Here is a 17,346-nt window from a genome sequence, read left to right on the forward strand (position 1 = left end):
GGATTGATTCAGTGACTGGGGTACTTGGGATGGGTGTGTCGGGGGCAATGAGATTGGCGCAGGATAGAGCAGGGTTTAGGGCTGTTATACATAGGGTCGCTATGAGTTGCAAACGACTTGACGGCACATAACAACAACAACAAAGTCGAAGGCTTCTGCATAGTTAATAAAATACAAATAAACATCATTGGGTATTCTCTGTTTTAACAGTGACACTCTTTCTTTGTTCCATGGTCTCTTCTGAATTCAACTTGAATTTCTGGCAGTTTCTAGTCATTGTTCTGTTCTAGCCATTTTGTGATCATCTGCAGGAAAGTTTTATTTGTGTATGATATCAGTGATATTGTTTGATAATTTCCACATCCTGTTGGGTCACATTTTTTTCGGAAATGGGAACAAATAAAGATCTCTTCCAGTCACTTGGCTAGGAAGCTTCTGCCACATTTTTTGACATAGGCTAGTGAGAACACATCCAGGGCTGCTTCTGTCTATTGGAATATGTCAGTAAGTATTCCATCTGTTTCTGGGGCCTTATTTTTTTTCCCCCCCAAAACCTTCAGTGCGGCTTAATCTTCTTCCTTTATTACCATTGGTTCTTGATTATACATTACTTTCTGAAATAGTTTCATTTTGATCAATTCTTTAATCTAATGGACAATCTCCTCCTGTGCAATTTACATTCACTGGAGGTCAGCTGTGAATTGTTTCTGACTTAATGACAATGAATTAAGGGGAGACAGAATACTGATTACTTTATATCAGAGGTTAAGAATGTTCCCTGGCCACTTTGGGCTTCTTATGCATCTGAATGAACTCGTGAAGAAGGGAGTTACTGTACTGTCTAATATAATCGATCCTGACTACCAAAGGGAAATAAGATTGTTGTTAAATAATGGAGATAAAGAAGGGTATTCTTGGGGTACCTGAGATTCCTTAGTGATACCATGGTCTGTGATAAAAGTCAATGGAAAAATACAAAGACATGACTACATACCCCACTGGGCAGAAAATCACAGCTGAGGGTGACAAAGTACCAAGTGGTTGAGAGAGAAAAAGCTCGAGCTTTTTTTTCCTTGGTAATGATCTTAAGGAACTCTTTGAGCCCATAAGTTCCAATTGAGGGAAAGAAGATACTGTGTCAGGACTGGGGACCAAGGGCATATAAGGCCACTGATTTATGGAACTCATTTTTCTCTCAGACCCAGTTTGAGCCCAGTCTCATATATACACTTTCTGTTTAATGATGGAGTGCTGCTGTGCACATCCAACATCATAACTTTGTTTACTAGATAAGATACAGCTTACGATGGGCAGCTCAGCCCACAGAGTGACTTGGTGGCCCATACTTAGGTGTTCAATTTCTGCTAAGCCCCATCAATCTGTTCACAGATTTAATTTATTTGATTCCAGTGTATTTCATCTTATTGTTGTTGTTATGTATCACCAAGTTGGAACTGAGTCATAGCTAACCCTCTAGCAGGTTTTCAGAAAGAGTTGGTCGCAAGGGAGGAGATTATCCATTTTTGCAATTACTGTGGTAATCCATCAGAGAAGGTCTTACTTTATCTCTGATTCTGTACTTTTCCAAGCAAGATGGGTTTTTTTTCCTAGGGAATAGCCCCTCCAGACAAAATGCCCAAAGTGTGTGAAATGAAGTTTCACCATCCTTGTCTCTAAGGACCACCCTGGCTGCCTTTCATACAAGAAGGATTTGTTTGTTCTTCTGTTAGTCCACGGTATATTCAATACTTTTCATCAATACCACCATTCAAAGCCATCAACTCTTCTTTAGTTTTCCTTATCCATAGTCCAACTTTTTCATGACTTTGAGGAGTCCTCCTGCAATCCTGATGCTGTGTTTCTCATCATATATTCCAGTTTCTCTGGTTCTTTCTCAGCATACAGATTGAATAAGTGCCATGAAAGGATATAACATACTTTTCCTGCTTTCAGTCCATGCAATATCTTCTTGGTTTCGAATTTTCATACCGAAGGATTATGTGGGCAAAATACTAAATGACTCTGGAAGCATCAAAAGAAGCTGGACTACAAGGGTCAATGTATAACAAAGAAGTGGTTAATGGTGAGCCATTCCAGAAGGTTACATGTAATCAAATACCAATAGTACAGAAAGAAGAAAGGTAGGCTGCACTGAAGGCACTGGCAAAAAAAGAAGTTCCAAGAACTGGTAAAATACGAATTGAGTTGTTTGAACAAACATATGCAACCCTGAATGTGCTCATTAGTCTACACCAATAATTTGAAAAAGAATTGCTTGTCAAATTGATTAGAAGAGATTCATATCTGAGCTCATTCGAGAGATGATCCAACAGCTGTGGAAACTATTTACTAATATTTAATTAATAATATTTAATAATATCATTAATTAACACACAAAATTTTGTTGAAGATTATTTTAAAAAGACATTAACAGGGAACTTCCAGAAATTTAAGCTGGAATAAGGAATATCATAGCTGACATCAGACATATTTTAGCTGAAGGCCGAGAAGCCACAATGATATTTGCCTACTATTGACTACACATAGGCATTCAACTATGTGAATCATAATAAACTATAGATAACATTGATAAGAATGGGAATTCCAGAATACTTAATTGTGCCCATGAGGAACCTATACCTAGATAGGGCAGTCAAGCCTAGGGAGGGTTGGGCTTTTATGGAGAACCTGAGCTGTCTATAATGATTTACAAAATAGCTGTCATGATCTTGAATCATAGGCCTGACCATCATAATTACAGTGCAGCCAGGTGGCAGGAACCCCAGAACTAATCCTAAAAGTTATTAAAACCTGATATTTACGTATGGATCCCAATTGTAAGTATTTTGTCTGCCTGAAACAGTGATGGATTACAACTGCCATTAGTTAATGATTTAACTAAAACCCAAACAAACCAAAATCCCAATTTATTGCAGTCAGTCAGAACTGACTCGTAGCTGACTCTCCTGTGGGTTTCTGAGTCTTGACTCACGTGAGAGATTGCCCATCTCTCTCTAGCAGACGAGCTTGTTGGCTCCCTACAGCCTCAGCTACCAGTTTGGTGACGGCTTCATTTTGTCTCCAAGTTGTAGAAAACCATGACAACGACTCATTGGAAAGTCTTTGGCACCATGTTGGTGGTTTCTCTCATTCTAGAAGAATTTGGTTTTTATTCTGTTTATGTTCTAGTAAAACATAAGTATGTCTTGCATTTGTATGACTCTATATTGTCTTTTTTATGGGTTGGTTCTGACTTGATGGCACACAACAACAACATGGTATACAGAGGAATTGTCCTCTAAAAATAAGGAGCCCTAATGATGTAATGTCTTAGGTCATAAAGTTTGGAAGCAGGACTTGCTTTCACTTCCTAAACAACATGCCTCTGGAAACTCAATGAACTCAAATGACAATAGCTATAGAAAGGCTTCATGTCTTTTGTTCATAAGGTTGCTATGAGTCATGCTCAACTCCACAGCAATCAACAACAATGACATAATGTAGGTTACATTGGGCTGATAATTTAAGGATGGTGGCTGGAACACAGCTGACCTCCAATGAATGGAAAATGAGAAATCTCCTCCCATAAAGATTAACAGCCCCAGAAACTTGATAGAAGGTCACCACCATGAAGGCAGTCAAGTGGATCTAACAATATTTCTACTTGAGTGTTTGTGACAAGACATCTCCAAACTACTGAAGAAACATGGATTACAAATGACTTGGGTCTAGCTCTTTCTCTTCACACCTTCCTGCTCCATGCAGACATGAATCCATCTACCAAATCTCAGGCTTAGGCTCTTCGAGACAAGAATGGCAGAACTCTAGCTCACGTACTTAGGGTATGTTGCCCAGTGATATCAAAAGACATCACACTAGGAAAGGTGGAAGGTCAGTAAAAGAGAGACAAATCACCAACATGGTGAATTGACACAATGACTGTAACAATGTCAGAGATTGAGAGGATGGTGGAAGATGGGGCGAGGTTCAGATCCATAGTTCATAGTGGCCTAGTAGTAAGTAGTTAACACTGCCAACCCAAAAGCAGGCAGTTCGAATTCACCAGCTTCTCCACAGGAAAAGATAGACAATGACTATGAGTTTTAGTTGACTTGATGGCACATAATAACACCAATAACTATAATCTATATTGCAATTAATCAAAGTATACATTATGTTTGTTTTTGTTGTTGTGTACCTTCGAGTTGGAATCAACCCATAGCTGGTCCTCCAGGGGGGTTTCAGAGGCAGTTAACTGCACTGGAGGAGATTGCCCAGGGGAGCAGCTGGTGGATTTGAACCACATGCCTTCGGAATTGCAGCGCAGCTTCTTACCACTAGGCCACCCACCAGAGTTCCCAATGACTAATAATTTAGCCACTGCCATTTTAGAACTGATGCTTTTTTTTTTAAAAGGAAGCCCCATCAATAACCTGAGATACACAGATGATATAATTTACCTTGCAGAAAATGAAGAAAACTTGAAACACTTGTTGGCAAAGGTCAAAGATGATAGCCTTCAATGTGAATTACACGACAACATCAAGAAAAAAAGTCCTCGTAGCTGGAAGGAATTTGAGAAATATTTTATCTCCTCAACCACCAGCAACTCTAATCAGGTGAAGCTTGCTCTTTGGGAATATTTCTTTCTGCAAAGAGTTAATTCTAGTTCTTTTATATGAACTCTCTTTACTTTAGATATCTGGATATAAATTTTTCTGCGTATTACAGTTTTAAGAGATTCATTGTTACCAAGACAATGGTTCTCTGCTAGGAATTGTTGTGAGGCAGGGTGCTTACCTTCTACTAAAAAAAGATCAGGAAAGACTCTGGTTCTGTACAAAGCTTTATTAAAGATTAGTAGATGTGTACTCGCTTCAGCAGCGCATATACTAAAATTGGAATGATACAGAAAAGGTTAGCATGGCCCCTGGACAAGGATGACACGCAAATTTGTGAAGCCATATTTTTGGGATTGTATACCAAGAAGGAATTTTTCTTTTACTTTTCAAAGAGAGGAGGGACTGGGGGGAGGGGTGGCCAGGGAGAAAAGTGCAACAATGAATGAATGGAAATCCAAAATATCTGTAAATGTTCATTAAAATTGATAAAATGAAAGTTTAAAAAAAGATTAGTAAATGTGGTTCAAGGGAGCTCTGGTGGCCTAGTGGCAAGAAGCTGCACTGCAATCCCGAAGGCATGCGGTTTGAGGGCACCAGCTGCTCCTGGGGGGCAGGGGCTGGGAGGGGGGATGGAGATGGACAATCTCCTTCTGTACAAATAACTGCCTCTGAAAACCCGCCCTAGGGTCAGCTATGGGTCCGTTATGGGTGTGGGATGATTGTATGGTACATAATAACTATCTGTCCAAACAAAAGGCCTTTTAGTACTTATATAAGATTTCAGAAGGGAAAAAGGCATCAATGTTTGTTTATTATTATCTTGGGGGGGGCAGTGGGTTATGGTGAGCAAGTACTCAGGCAGATAATATTAAAGATGTAGTCCATTGCAAAGGCTTCTGGGATTGTTTAGCATGCCTTATTCTGGGATGAAGGGCATACATGGCCTCCTATGGTGCTACTTCAAGTCCTGCTGAGGGAATTGCATTCTTTCTAGCCCTTTATGGAAGGTTACTCCTCAGTGATTGTATGAGACATTGGAATGCTTAGGAGATTGATTCAGCAGTTCTGAAAAACATCTTAAGGGAAATTAGTTAAATATAAGCCTTCAGGGGAGGTTGTTCTGGGTTCCAGGATGTGTGTCTTATCTTCCTTAATCTATAAACAGAGAATAGTCTCCCATTGTTTCATTTAAGGTCACAAGGAAGCAGAAAGCACAGTTAGAAAGCTGGAGATTTGGGTGTTCTGGGAGTCCTGCCAGCTTGTAATGTGTCTCATCACTGTAGAGTTATCTCTCCTCCTGTAAAGAGACAACACCTGAAATTGCAGCTTTAAAAAAAAAAAATCATTGTTTTTTATTATACTATAAGAGCTAGACTTTTTTTTCAAAGAAAATTTGGGAAAGAAAATCTTAAGGACAAAATGAAACCATTAACTCCTACATTTAGGCAAAACCTACTCTTAATATTCAGGATATATTTTCTCCATGTAAATGAAAGTAAATATTATCTCCTATACTATAAGCATGTTATCAGAATTGACCAGTCTCTGGCTAAGGACACTGTGCTTGGCAAGTTAGAACACCAAAACAAACACCTTGCTATCCGATCTGTTCCACTTTACAGCAGTGGGCTCTCATGGCTGTAAATCCAGTAGTCTCACATGTTAAGGACTACATCAACAATATTTAAGAAGAGGATCAGCAAAACAGCTACAACAATGGACTCAAACAAAGCAGCAATTTGAAGAAGAAGGCACAAGATACGGAAATGCTTCATTCTCTAGTGTCATCGTGAATTGAAGTAGTGACTTCTTATTGTTACTTTATGTGACATCAAGTTGAACTCAATTCATAGAGACCGTATGAACAATGGCTGCTCTGAACCTTGCCTTATCCTGAGCCAACCTCACCATCTTAGACATACCTGACACCATTGCCATAGTCACAATGTCAATGCATCTCATCCAGAGTCTTCCTCTTCTGCACTGGCCCTCCTTCCAAGTGTGAAGTCCTTCTCCAAGAAGATCCTCTTGGCAACATGCCCAAAGTATGTGAGATGGAATTTCAAAATTCTTGCTTCTGAGGAGTAACCTGTTCACCCTCTCCAGAACAGACTTATTTGTTCTCTTAGCAGTTCATGGTTTGTTCAATACTCCAGCACTACAACTCAAAGACACTCCATAATATTTTCTGGTTATTTTTTCTTAATTGAGCCAATGTTGTATATTTAGTTTTGTTATTGTTAGGTGTTAGGTACCATTAAGTCAGAACCAACCCATAGCTAACCCTCCAGTGAGTTTTCAGAGGCAGTAAATCACATGGGAGGAAATCACTCATCTTTCTTTCATGAAGCAACTAGTGGGTTCGAATCACATGCCTTCAAGCTGGCAGTACAGCTCCTTAGCACTAGGCAACCAGAGCTCTTATTTAATTTTACATTTTGTTATTTTCACCATCAGGAAAAATAGTGACCATTTTAAAGGGATTTAAAAAATTACTGGTGGAGCTATGATATTATTTTTTTTGAGCAATGATTTTGTAAATTACTATACAATTTGGGAGAGACTAGAAAGCATTTTTCTGAGTGAAATATCTCAGTTACATAATGACAAATATTGCAAAAGCCCACTATTATGAAAATAGAAGGATAACTAAGTAAGATATGTAGAAATATTCAAAAGAGAAAAGAAAAGAACAGTAAAAAAGGAATAGGGGGAAAGTGGTGGGAAAGCAGTTTAGTAGGTGGAGGAGGTGTGAAATAATGGGAAAGATTCAATAGAGGCTTGAAAGGTCATTGTTGTTATGTGCCATCAAGTCGCCTTCAACCCTTAGCAACTCTGAACCTTTCCCTGTCCTGAGCCAGTCTCACTAATTCTGACACACCAACCCCCATTGCCCCAGTTACTGTATCAATCCATCTCATCTTCCTCTCCTGTGCTATCTGTCCACCCTTTCAAGAATGATGTCCTTCTCCAAGGACCACTCTCCCCTGGCCACGTGATAATAGGCATAGAGCAGTGGTAATTAATTATATAAACCATAATGTATATGAAGGATAATATAAAACACAAAGTACAAAATACTCCATATGAATCATTAAATGCATATCAATAAAAATTTGAGAAAAAAAGATTGATGGTCTACCATCTAACACTCCCTCTGTTATGTCTTATCTCGGAGCAATTTAAGATAAATGCTAGTAATTCAAATGACTCTTGCCTGATGATTTCTGCTAAATGGAGGTACACATGACTTGCAAATTTCCATGCAGAAGGGTCAGTTTTTTAAATCTATTTATATTTATTTGAATTCTCTTTTGAACTGGTTAATATATCTTATGAGTCCCTCATTAATTTAAGAGTTAAATTAAGTCTGACAGGAGTGGGTTCATGTTATATTTTTTAAATTAATCTTTATCTTACCTTTTTAAAAATTATCATGTAACATGATATTGTTACTAGGAAAATGTGGTTCTGTCTCCTGCCATCTGAAAAAGGCCAATCTTGGAGACAAGCTGACATGGAAAAAGCAAAAGTTATAATATAAATGCTAACATATAGGAGACAAGAGGTATGAGCCTCCCAAATCTGTCTCAGTAAAGAATGTTCTGAGGAGATATTTATAGGCTAGGTTAGGGCGTTGGGATGAGTTCACGTTTATTCAGCACTTTTAGGAGACGAGGCGAAGTACAAAGAAGGAACGGTTATGTAGATCAGCAGGAGCTGACCTCTAAAATGGTGTATTTCTGGTCAGCTATACCTAGATAAACAGGCTGTCATCCAAACATAGGAGGGGAACACTGTGAGGTTCAAAATTTATAAAAACGCATCAGAGATATATCCTTTGTCTATACCTTTCAATCTATATGCTGAGTAGATCACTGGAGAGGCTGCACTTTATGATTGAAGGAAGACTCAGTCAACAACCTGCATTATATAGACGACACAACTTGGTTCATTCAAAGTGAGGAGCACCAGAGGTACTTGCTGCAGAAGATCAGGAACTGCAGCCTTCAGTATGAACTGCATATCAACATCAAGAAAACAAAAACTCTCACCATTGGGCCAACAGGCAGTATCATGACAGATGGAGAACAGAGTGAAGTTGTTAATAAGTTTAATCTTGCTTGGATCCACAATGAACACTCTTCGCACCAGCAGTCAGGGAATCAAAAGAGAAGTTGAAATTGGGAAAATATACTGTCAAGTATGTCTCCAGAATGCTAAAGAGGAATGATGTCAGTCTAAAGACTAAGGTGCACCTGATCTAAACTATAGTCTTCTCAATTGCTTGCAATGCATCTGAAAACTGGACAGTGATTAAAGAAGAACTCGTGTCTTTGAGCTGTGGTGCTGCAGAAGAGTCCTGAACATACCATAGACTGCCAAGAGAACAAAGAGGTCTGTCCTAGAGAGAGTTTCCTAGGAGAAACCAGGTTGCTCCTTGGAGGCAAGGATTTTGAAACTCTGTTGGCATGTTTCCAGGAGGGACCAGTACTCTCAAAAAGACAGCATGCTTGGAAGGGTGGGAGTTCAGCATGAGAGAGGAAAACCCTGGAGAAGATGGATTTTGACATAGTGACTGTGTCAGTGGGGTTTGGTGTGTTGGAGATGGTGAAGTTAGTTCAAGATAGGGCAAGGTTCAGAGCTGTTCTTCATGGAGTCTCTATGAATCCTACTCAACTCAACGACCCATAACAACAACAGTTGAGTCATCAGAGGGCATACTCTCTAAGTTTTCATCTTTCAAAATAGTGCCTATAGTCGATTGCTTGATCATCAGAAAGCATGCCCTTTCAAGTTTGCTGCCCTCTGGAAAGTCATGCACTTGCATGACCCCTGCAAGCTCGTAGATGAGTTGATGATTATTAAGAACGAATAATTAAGTGTTCCAGGATTCTCATTTTTCTCATGAGAAACCCATACCTAGACTGTGAACCTATAGCTAGAACATGAAGCTATTGTCTGAACAGAGCAAGGGACCACTGCGTAGTTTAAAATCAACAAAGACATACATCAGGATTGTATTTTATCTCCAAACCCAGTCAATCTGTATGCTGAGCGAATAATTTGAAAAGTTGGACTAACTGAAGACGAATGCGGCAGGAAGTCTCATCTGCCATATTTACTTTGGACATTTATTCAGGAGGAACCAATTTTTGAATAGAGATATCATGCTGGGAAAGGTAGAGAGGGTCAGCAAAAAAAGAGGCAGACCCTCCCTGACTGACATAATAACTACCACAGTAAGTTTAAGCTTGATCATGAATAAGGCCCGAGATAGGGCAAGGCTCCAGTCTGTTGCTTATAGGGTTGCTATGAGTCGTGGTTGACTTCATAGCACCTGATAACAGGAAGAAAATCCTAAATTGCTGACATCATTCTTGTGGAAGTTGGATGCAAGGTGAGGGTGTGACCAGTGGAACATTAAGGGATTTCTATCTGAGGGCTGCTTGGAGCCCGGAATATGAAATTGGAGGAACAAGAAACTATGACTTGACAACTTAATTGATGTTCCTTACAGTATCAGAGCCATGGTAGGTTATGTCTAGAGACTGCTGCTTCCAAGTGGAGTTTCTTGCAAAGACATCAAATGGGGTGAGATGTTTGGCACAATTTGTCATGGAGGTTTTTGTTTTTATCTCATGTTTCATGAGTCATTTACATGTACTCTACATAGATGTCCCTCAACTGCATAGCTCAGAGCTTGTTTACTCCAGCGTATCTTGAAATGTTCCTAGGAGCTGGATGAGTTTGGTTCTGATGAAATGAGTATAGATCAGTTTCAGGAAATATTTAAAGTATACAAAACACAAATTCTTTTATTTATGAAAAAGTTAACTTGCTCTTTATGTTGTCCAAGATGATAAATTTTGGCAAAAAATTACGACTTTGCCAAGAAATTGAAGTCCACTTAAACGGGTTGTGGGTATCTTAATCAAGTGGACTAGCCCCGCTCTACAGTCGACGGTGCCACCTAGTGGCTAGTTTGTGTCAGAAGGGGCTTTCTTGAAAAAAAAAAAAAAAAAAAAAAACGGGGGGGGGGGGTTGTCTGGGGAGGTCTTGACCACAGGGAAGGGTATGAGGCACAGAGGGTTAAAAATATCTTTGGATGATCTAGAATAAAGTCTAGTAGCAGTAGGTACACATTTACGTATCCTTTGGTTTCTAGCTTCTGAGATCTTGGCTCTGTTATAGTTCCCACTTTTGCACAGTAAGGGCAAAAGTGAACTTGAGTTTCCCTTTCTGTACTGTTTCTTTTTATGGCCCAAAATCCCCTCCTAAAATTTCCTTTGACACTTCCTCTTTACTTGCAAGTAAAGGAGAAAATAAAACAAAAAGCATTAGAATAAAATGTTCATTTATTTCCTTTCACAATTATTTTTATTAAATTTTTTAGTGAAAGTTTCAAATCTCATTGCTTTTTTGTTCAATAATTCAAGGGATTTTGTTTAACATTGTTTACAAGTAATTAATGCAATTCACTAATTACAATGTTAGATTAACCCTTCATTGTGTTTGCTTATCCCTTTACCCAATTTGTCTATTTATTATTTTTCCTTCCCTATTCTTCCCTTCTTACCCTTTACGGTCCTTTAGCTTTTTATAATAGTGGCCTTATACTAAAATGATCCTTTTGTGTTTTTTTTTTATAATGATCTACTGTGACAGGCTTATGTCACTCAGCATAACTTCCTCTAGATTCATTCATGTTGTGCAATGTTTCATGAATTTGTTTTCTTTTGTTTTTAAAGCAGAAACTCAAACTCAATGGCTTCAAGTTGGAATCTATGCACAGAAGACCCTCCAGTAGGTTTTCAAACGTAAACTGCACAGGAAGAGATTGTCTGTTCTTCCTCCCTGGGAGCAGCTGGTAGATCCAAACTTCCTGCCTTTGGGTTGCAGTGCAATTCCTTACCCTTTAGGTCACCAGAGATTCATTATGAAAATATACCATAGATCCTTTAGCTATTTGTTTATTGATGAACACTTGTGTTATTTCTATTTCTTTGCTATTTTAAATAATGCTGCAATGAACATGGGTGTTTATATCACCCACTGATGGCACAGATCTCATTGTGTATTGACTTTTCTTTCACCTAACTTTATTCATGAATTTTTACTTGTTTTTTGCTTTATTTAAAATCTGTAGTTGGGTGAAAGCTGGCTGGGGCTCAAAGTGTGTTCTGTTGTCTGTTATCTATTATCTGTTGTTATTTCATCAAATGTGTATACCTGTGAATTGAGGATGTTACTTTTAATTTAGTAATTTAGTTTTATATGAGTTTTTACAGCCTGGAGACAATCATCATAATCTCATCTTCCCCTTTTCTAGTTCCTCTTTGGCTAGGCTATGTGGTAAGGGACCTGGGGAGGGGAAGAGATTAAGTCTCAAGGCACATATCTCTGACAATTATTGAAAACAGAATGTGGGGAAGAGGATTCCCAGACTGAAAAACACTAGAACACACGGCCATTCACACATGTGACGAGTCCTTCCTATTCACTTCCCTTTTCGACGATCTATCAGTATTTTTCATAGTTCAACACTTTTTAAAAATAAAATTCCAAAGTGAGAATTTGAGGAAATTGCCATTTCCATAGCCTGAAAAGATAGATGCCACTGTCCTGCCCTGGCTGTGTTCTCAAATAGTGCTACTGTGTCCCTCATCACACTTAGGTAGTGGCCTCACATCTGACCTTACCCTTTTCTCTTTCTTCCCACAAACTGATACATCTACTCATCCGTAGAAAAGCACAGACTAGCAGATTAAGAGGAGGTCAGCCATCTTCATACTTCCATCCTGTGGAAGTCAACTGTAGGATGGTGACTTCCTGGAAGCAAGAGTGAAAACTTTGTCAATATTATTGGTGGCAATGTTGTTCATAGGTGCTGTTGAGTCAGTTTCCACTAATACCAATGTCATGTGCATCAGAACAAATGTCTTCCAACCCTGTGCCATCCTCACAATTATTGCCGTGTTTGAGCACGTTATTTCAGCCAATGTATTACTTAATCTTTTTTAATTTTTTAAACTTATTGATTTATTTCTTTTATTAAAAATATTTCTTTTACTTGGTTTGCATACAAAATTCATACACATTGTGTTTCACATTCTCCTTCATTCGTACTGTGTTTAAATCATTCCTATACATTGTGTTTTATAAAATTAATCCCCACTGAATTATGCCCACCATTACCCCATCTTTTCAGGTCCTCGCTCAATCTTTCCCATTTCTGTTACTTCCTTCCTCTACCTATTCAAATTGTGCAACCTTGTGATTTGCCTCTGCCCACCTTCACACCTCTGTACACCCTCACACCTCTGTTCCCACTCCTTTTCTCCTTGGACCCCCATACATGTTTTACTAACTGGTCTTCTATTTTTACAATAATAATCTTAAGCAGTATTTGTCCTTAAGAGACTGAAATGGTTCACTCAGCATAATGCTCTCCAGTCTCTGCTAAGTTATGCAGTATTTTTAAAAATCATTGTTACTGTCTGCTGCACAGTATTCCATCATGCAAATGTACCACAATTTCTCAGTCCATTCACTTGTGGTTGGACATTTGGGCTGTTTCCATGTTCTTGAGGTAGTGAATAATGCTGCTATGAACGCTAGTGTACAAATCTCCATTTTTGTTTCTCAGTTATATTTTCCTTGTGGTATATTCCTAGTAATGGAATAGCTGGGTTATATGAAATGTCTATGTTCAGCTTTTTTCTTCCTATGTTGAGCTTTTTGAGGAAATCCCAAACTGCTTTCCAGAGTCTTTGTACCATTTTACAATCCCACCAAAAGTGTATGAGAGTTTCCACATCTCCACATACTCTCAACATCTATTGCTTGCTGTCCTGTTAAACTATGCCACTACTGGGGTGAGATGGTGTCTCATTGTTATTTTTTTTTTTGTCTCATTGTTATTTTTAACTGCATCTCTTTTGTTGCCAGTGATTTTGAGCATTTTTTCATATGTCTGTTGGTCATCTGAGTACCTTCATTTGTGAAAAGTCTTTCCATGTCTTTTTCCCATTTTGTAATTGGGTTATCTACCAGTCTTTTTTCTTGTGGAGGTGCTATCATATTATATAAATGTTTGTAATGAGACCCTTGTCTGAGATGGTATCACCAAATGTCTTTTCTCATTCAATAGATTTTCTTTCACCCTGTTGGACAAAGTTTTTGGTGCACACAGGGACTTAATCTTTAGAAGGTCCCATTCATCACTTTTATCCTCTCCTGGTTGTACAGTGTGTTGCTTCATCATAGGAAGTCTTCTTTTTTCCCGATGCTCTGCTTTACCAAACAATATTCCTTCTCCAAGAATTAGTCCTTTCTGATGACACGTCCAAAAGGTAGGGGATGAAGCTTCACCATCCTTGCCTCTAAGGAACAGTCTGATTGTACTTCTTCCAAGATAGATTTTCATTCTTTTGGCAATTCAAGATATATTCAATATTCTTCAACAGAGCTAAAATGCATCAATTCTTTGGTCTTTATTCATTGCCCAGTTTTCAAACACGTTTTATGACCGAAAATACCATGGCTTGCATCAGACTCATCTTAGTCCTCAAAATGATATTTTTGTTTTTGTTTATTTTTTAATTATATTTTTGCTTTTTAACACTTAAATAAGTCTAGTACAATATGGCATTTACTTTATTGACCACTGTTTATGGATCCAAATAAAACAAAATCTTGGCCAAAGCTAATCTTTTTTCAATTTATCATGATTGTTGCTTATTGGTCTAGTTGTGAGGAATTTCATTTTCTTTATGTTAAGATAGAAGTGATCCTTACTGAAGGCTTTGATTTTTGTCACTGTTTCAAGACCTCTAGGTGTTCTGTAAGCAAGATTGTGCCATCTGCACATTTTAGATTATTATTCCATATTCTTCTTAAATTGCTTCAGCTTTTCAGATTATTTGCTCAGAATATAAACTGAGTAAATATGATGGAAAGATGCATCTCTGATACTCAGACCTCTTTATTTTGAACCATATAGTATTCCATTGTCTGGTCAAATGACTGCTTTTCGGTCTATGTACAAGTTGCACGTGAGAGCACAATTGAGTGTTTCAGAATTCCCATTATTTGCAAAGTTATCCATAATTTGCTATAAGCCAGTCAAATGCCTTTGCTTAGTCAATAACACACAGGTGACTATCTTTCTCCTATTTGCTGCTTTTAAACAAGACTCATCTAACATAAATAAAATAATGACATTCCTCTTTCCATATCTTTTTCTGAATCTGGCTTGAATTTCTGAATTCAGCTGAATTTTAGACAATCATGTAATACACTGTTAACAAAACCAAACTGAAAAGCAGTACTATATTCATTCTCAAAAAGAACATTTCCTTTCCCCAAAAAAATTCTGTTTATTGAGATAATTTCCATTCATCTTCTTTTCCTCCCCCCTTAATGATGCTTCCATCTTAAAGAGCATCCTTCTGTGAGCCCTGCTTTTCCTCCTGTAGGCTGACAGAGAACAGTGGAGCAACCAACACACAAAACTACTGTTTTTTTGTTTTTTTTACATTTTATTTTATTATTTTTGTGTGAGTGTACCGTCAAATCAGATCTGACTGGTACAGGAGGAGATTGTCCCTTTTTTTTTTCTTGTTTTGTACTGTCGAGTCCTTCTCCAGCAGAGCATCTGGTGGATTCGAACCGTGAGCCTCTGGGATTGTAGTTGCAGCTCCTTGCCACTAGGCCACCAGAGCTCCCCTACAAAACTACTGTTTGTGATGGCTGAAGACCGTGGTGATTTTATAGCATCCTGGACATTTTACGTCCATGAAATAGGACTTCGGGCTCTGCACCAGGCGCTTCTTCTTGTGTTTCCTTTTCTCTTCTGGAGAGGCATGAAGGAGATCCTTTGCGAGAGGCATGTTGGCATGCAGAGGTCACCACCGGAAAGGCCAAAAAGAACATTTCAAGGGAGCTCTGGTGGTCTAGTGGCAAGAAGCTGTGCTGCAATCCCGAAGGCACACGGTTTGAATCCAAGATGATCTGCTGGAGAAGGACTCAACAGTACACAGCAAAAAAAAAAAAGGGAAAAAAATTTAAAAGAACGTTTCAAATCTTTGACAATGAAAAAAAAGAATAAAAATTATTAAAAAAGGACATTTCAAGACCTATCCCTAAATATAACAGTGTCAGTAATAAGGTAATATGGCCTAATGATAAGGAGCCTTGCTACAATCCCAAAGGCAGGCAGTTTGAATCCACCAGCCTCTCCTTGAAAGATGAGCAATCTGTGCTATTAAACTGCCTCTGAAAACCTGCCAGAGGGTCAGCTATGAGTTGGTTCTGACTTGATAGTGAACAACACAAAGAACAGTTACTATGACTATTATTCAAACTTACACGTGACATACTGATGAGGAATATTGTTGTTGTTGTTGTTATGTGCCATCGAGTTGCTTGTGACTAATAGCAACCCTATGTGCAATATTCCTGAAACCTGCTCTATCCTGTGCCAACTTTACTGTCTCTGACACACCTACCATCATTACCCCAGTCACTGAATCAATCCATCTCATTGATGGTCTTCCTCTCTTGTGCCATTCCTCTACCCTTCCAAGCATGATGTCCGTCTCCAAGGACTAGTCCCTCCTTGCAACATGCCCAAAGTACGGCAGATGAAGATTCAGAATCCTTACCTAAAAGGAGCAGCCTGGCTTCACCCTCCGTGGGACGAACCTGTTTGTTCTCCTAGCAGTCCATGGTGTATTCAACACTCTTCTCCAGCACCACAGCTCAAAGGCATCAATTCTCTTTCTATCATCCCTAGTCAATGTCCAGCTCTCTGATGCATACCAAGCAACTGTGAAGACTATGGCCTGGATTAGGCACACCTTAGTCTCCATATTGATGTCTTTGCTCTTTAGTACTTTGAAGAGGTCCCTGAACGCCAACTTTCCCAGTGAATCTATTTCTTTGTTTCCTGGCTGCTGGTGCCAAGAGTGTTGATTGATGAGCCAAGCATACTAAAGCTATTAACTATTTCAATCTCTTCACCTTCCATCATGATGCTGCCAATTGGCCCAATGGTGAGAATCTTTGTTTTCTTGATGTTGTGCTTCAATCCATATTGAAGACTGCAGTCCTTGACCTTCTGCAGCAAGTGCTTCAGGTCCTCCTAAGTTTCCGCAATCAGGGTTGTTGTGTCATCTGCATAACACAGGTTGTTGATCAATTTTCCCCCAATCCTTATGCCACATCCCTCCTCATAGAGTCCAGCCTCCCCAGATGATCTGTTCTGCATATAGATTGAAAAGGTATGGAGACAGAATACACCCCTCATGTACACCCTTCCCTATTTTGAACCATGCAGTGTTTCCTTGAACTGTTCTGATGATTACCTTCTGGTCCAAGTATAGGTTTAGCATTAGCACAATCAAATGTTCTGGGCTTCCCATTCTTCTCAGAGTCAGCCATAGCTTGTTGTGATCCACAGTCAAATGCCTTTGCATAGTCAATGAAACACAGATACACATTCCTCTGGTACTCTCTGCTTTCAGCCAAGACTCATCTAACATTAGCTATAAAATCCCTAGTACCACTGCCTCTTCTAAACGCAGCATGCACATCTGGAAGTTCTCTGTTGATGTGCTGCTCCAGTCGTTTTTTGATATTTTTCAGCAGAATCTTGTTTGCATGTGATGTTAATGATATTGTTTGATAATTTCCACACTCTGTGGAGTCACCCTCTTTG

At 38.9% G+C, this 17,346-nt stretch overlaps 1 pseudogene; it reads right to left on the bottom strand.

The window, feature by feature from the left end:
- Positions 1 to 15,517, bottom strand: part of LOC102854327 — a 147,484-nt pseudogene extending 131,967 nt beyond the window's left edge.
- Between the last annotated feature and the right edge of the window lie 1,829 nt (positions 15,518 to 17,346).

Source organism: Elephantulus edwardii, unplaced genomic scaffold, assembly GCF_000299155.1.
Source record: "Elephantulus edwardii isolate Elephantulus edwardi_28Jun2011 unplaced genomic scaffold, EleEdw1.0 scaffold00006, whole genome shotgun sequence".
Classification (NCBI taxonomy): domain Eukaryota; kingdom Metazoa; phylum Chordata; class Mammalia; order Macroscelidea; family Macroscelididae; genus Elephantulus; species Elephantulus edwardii.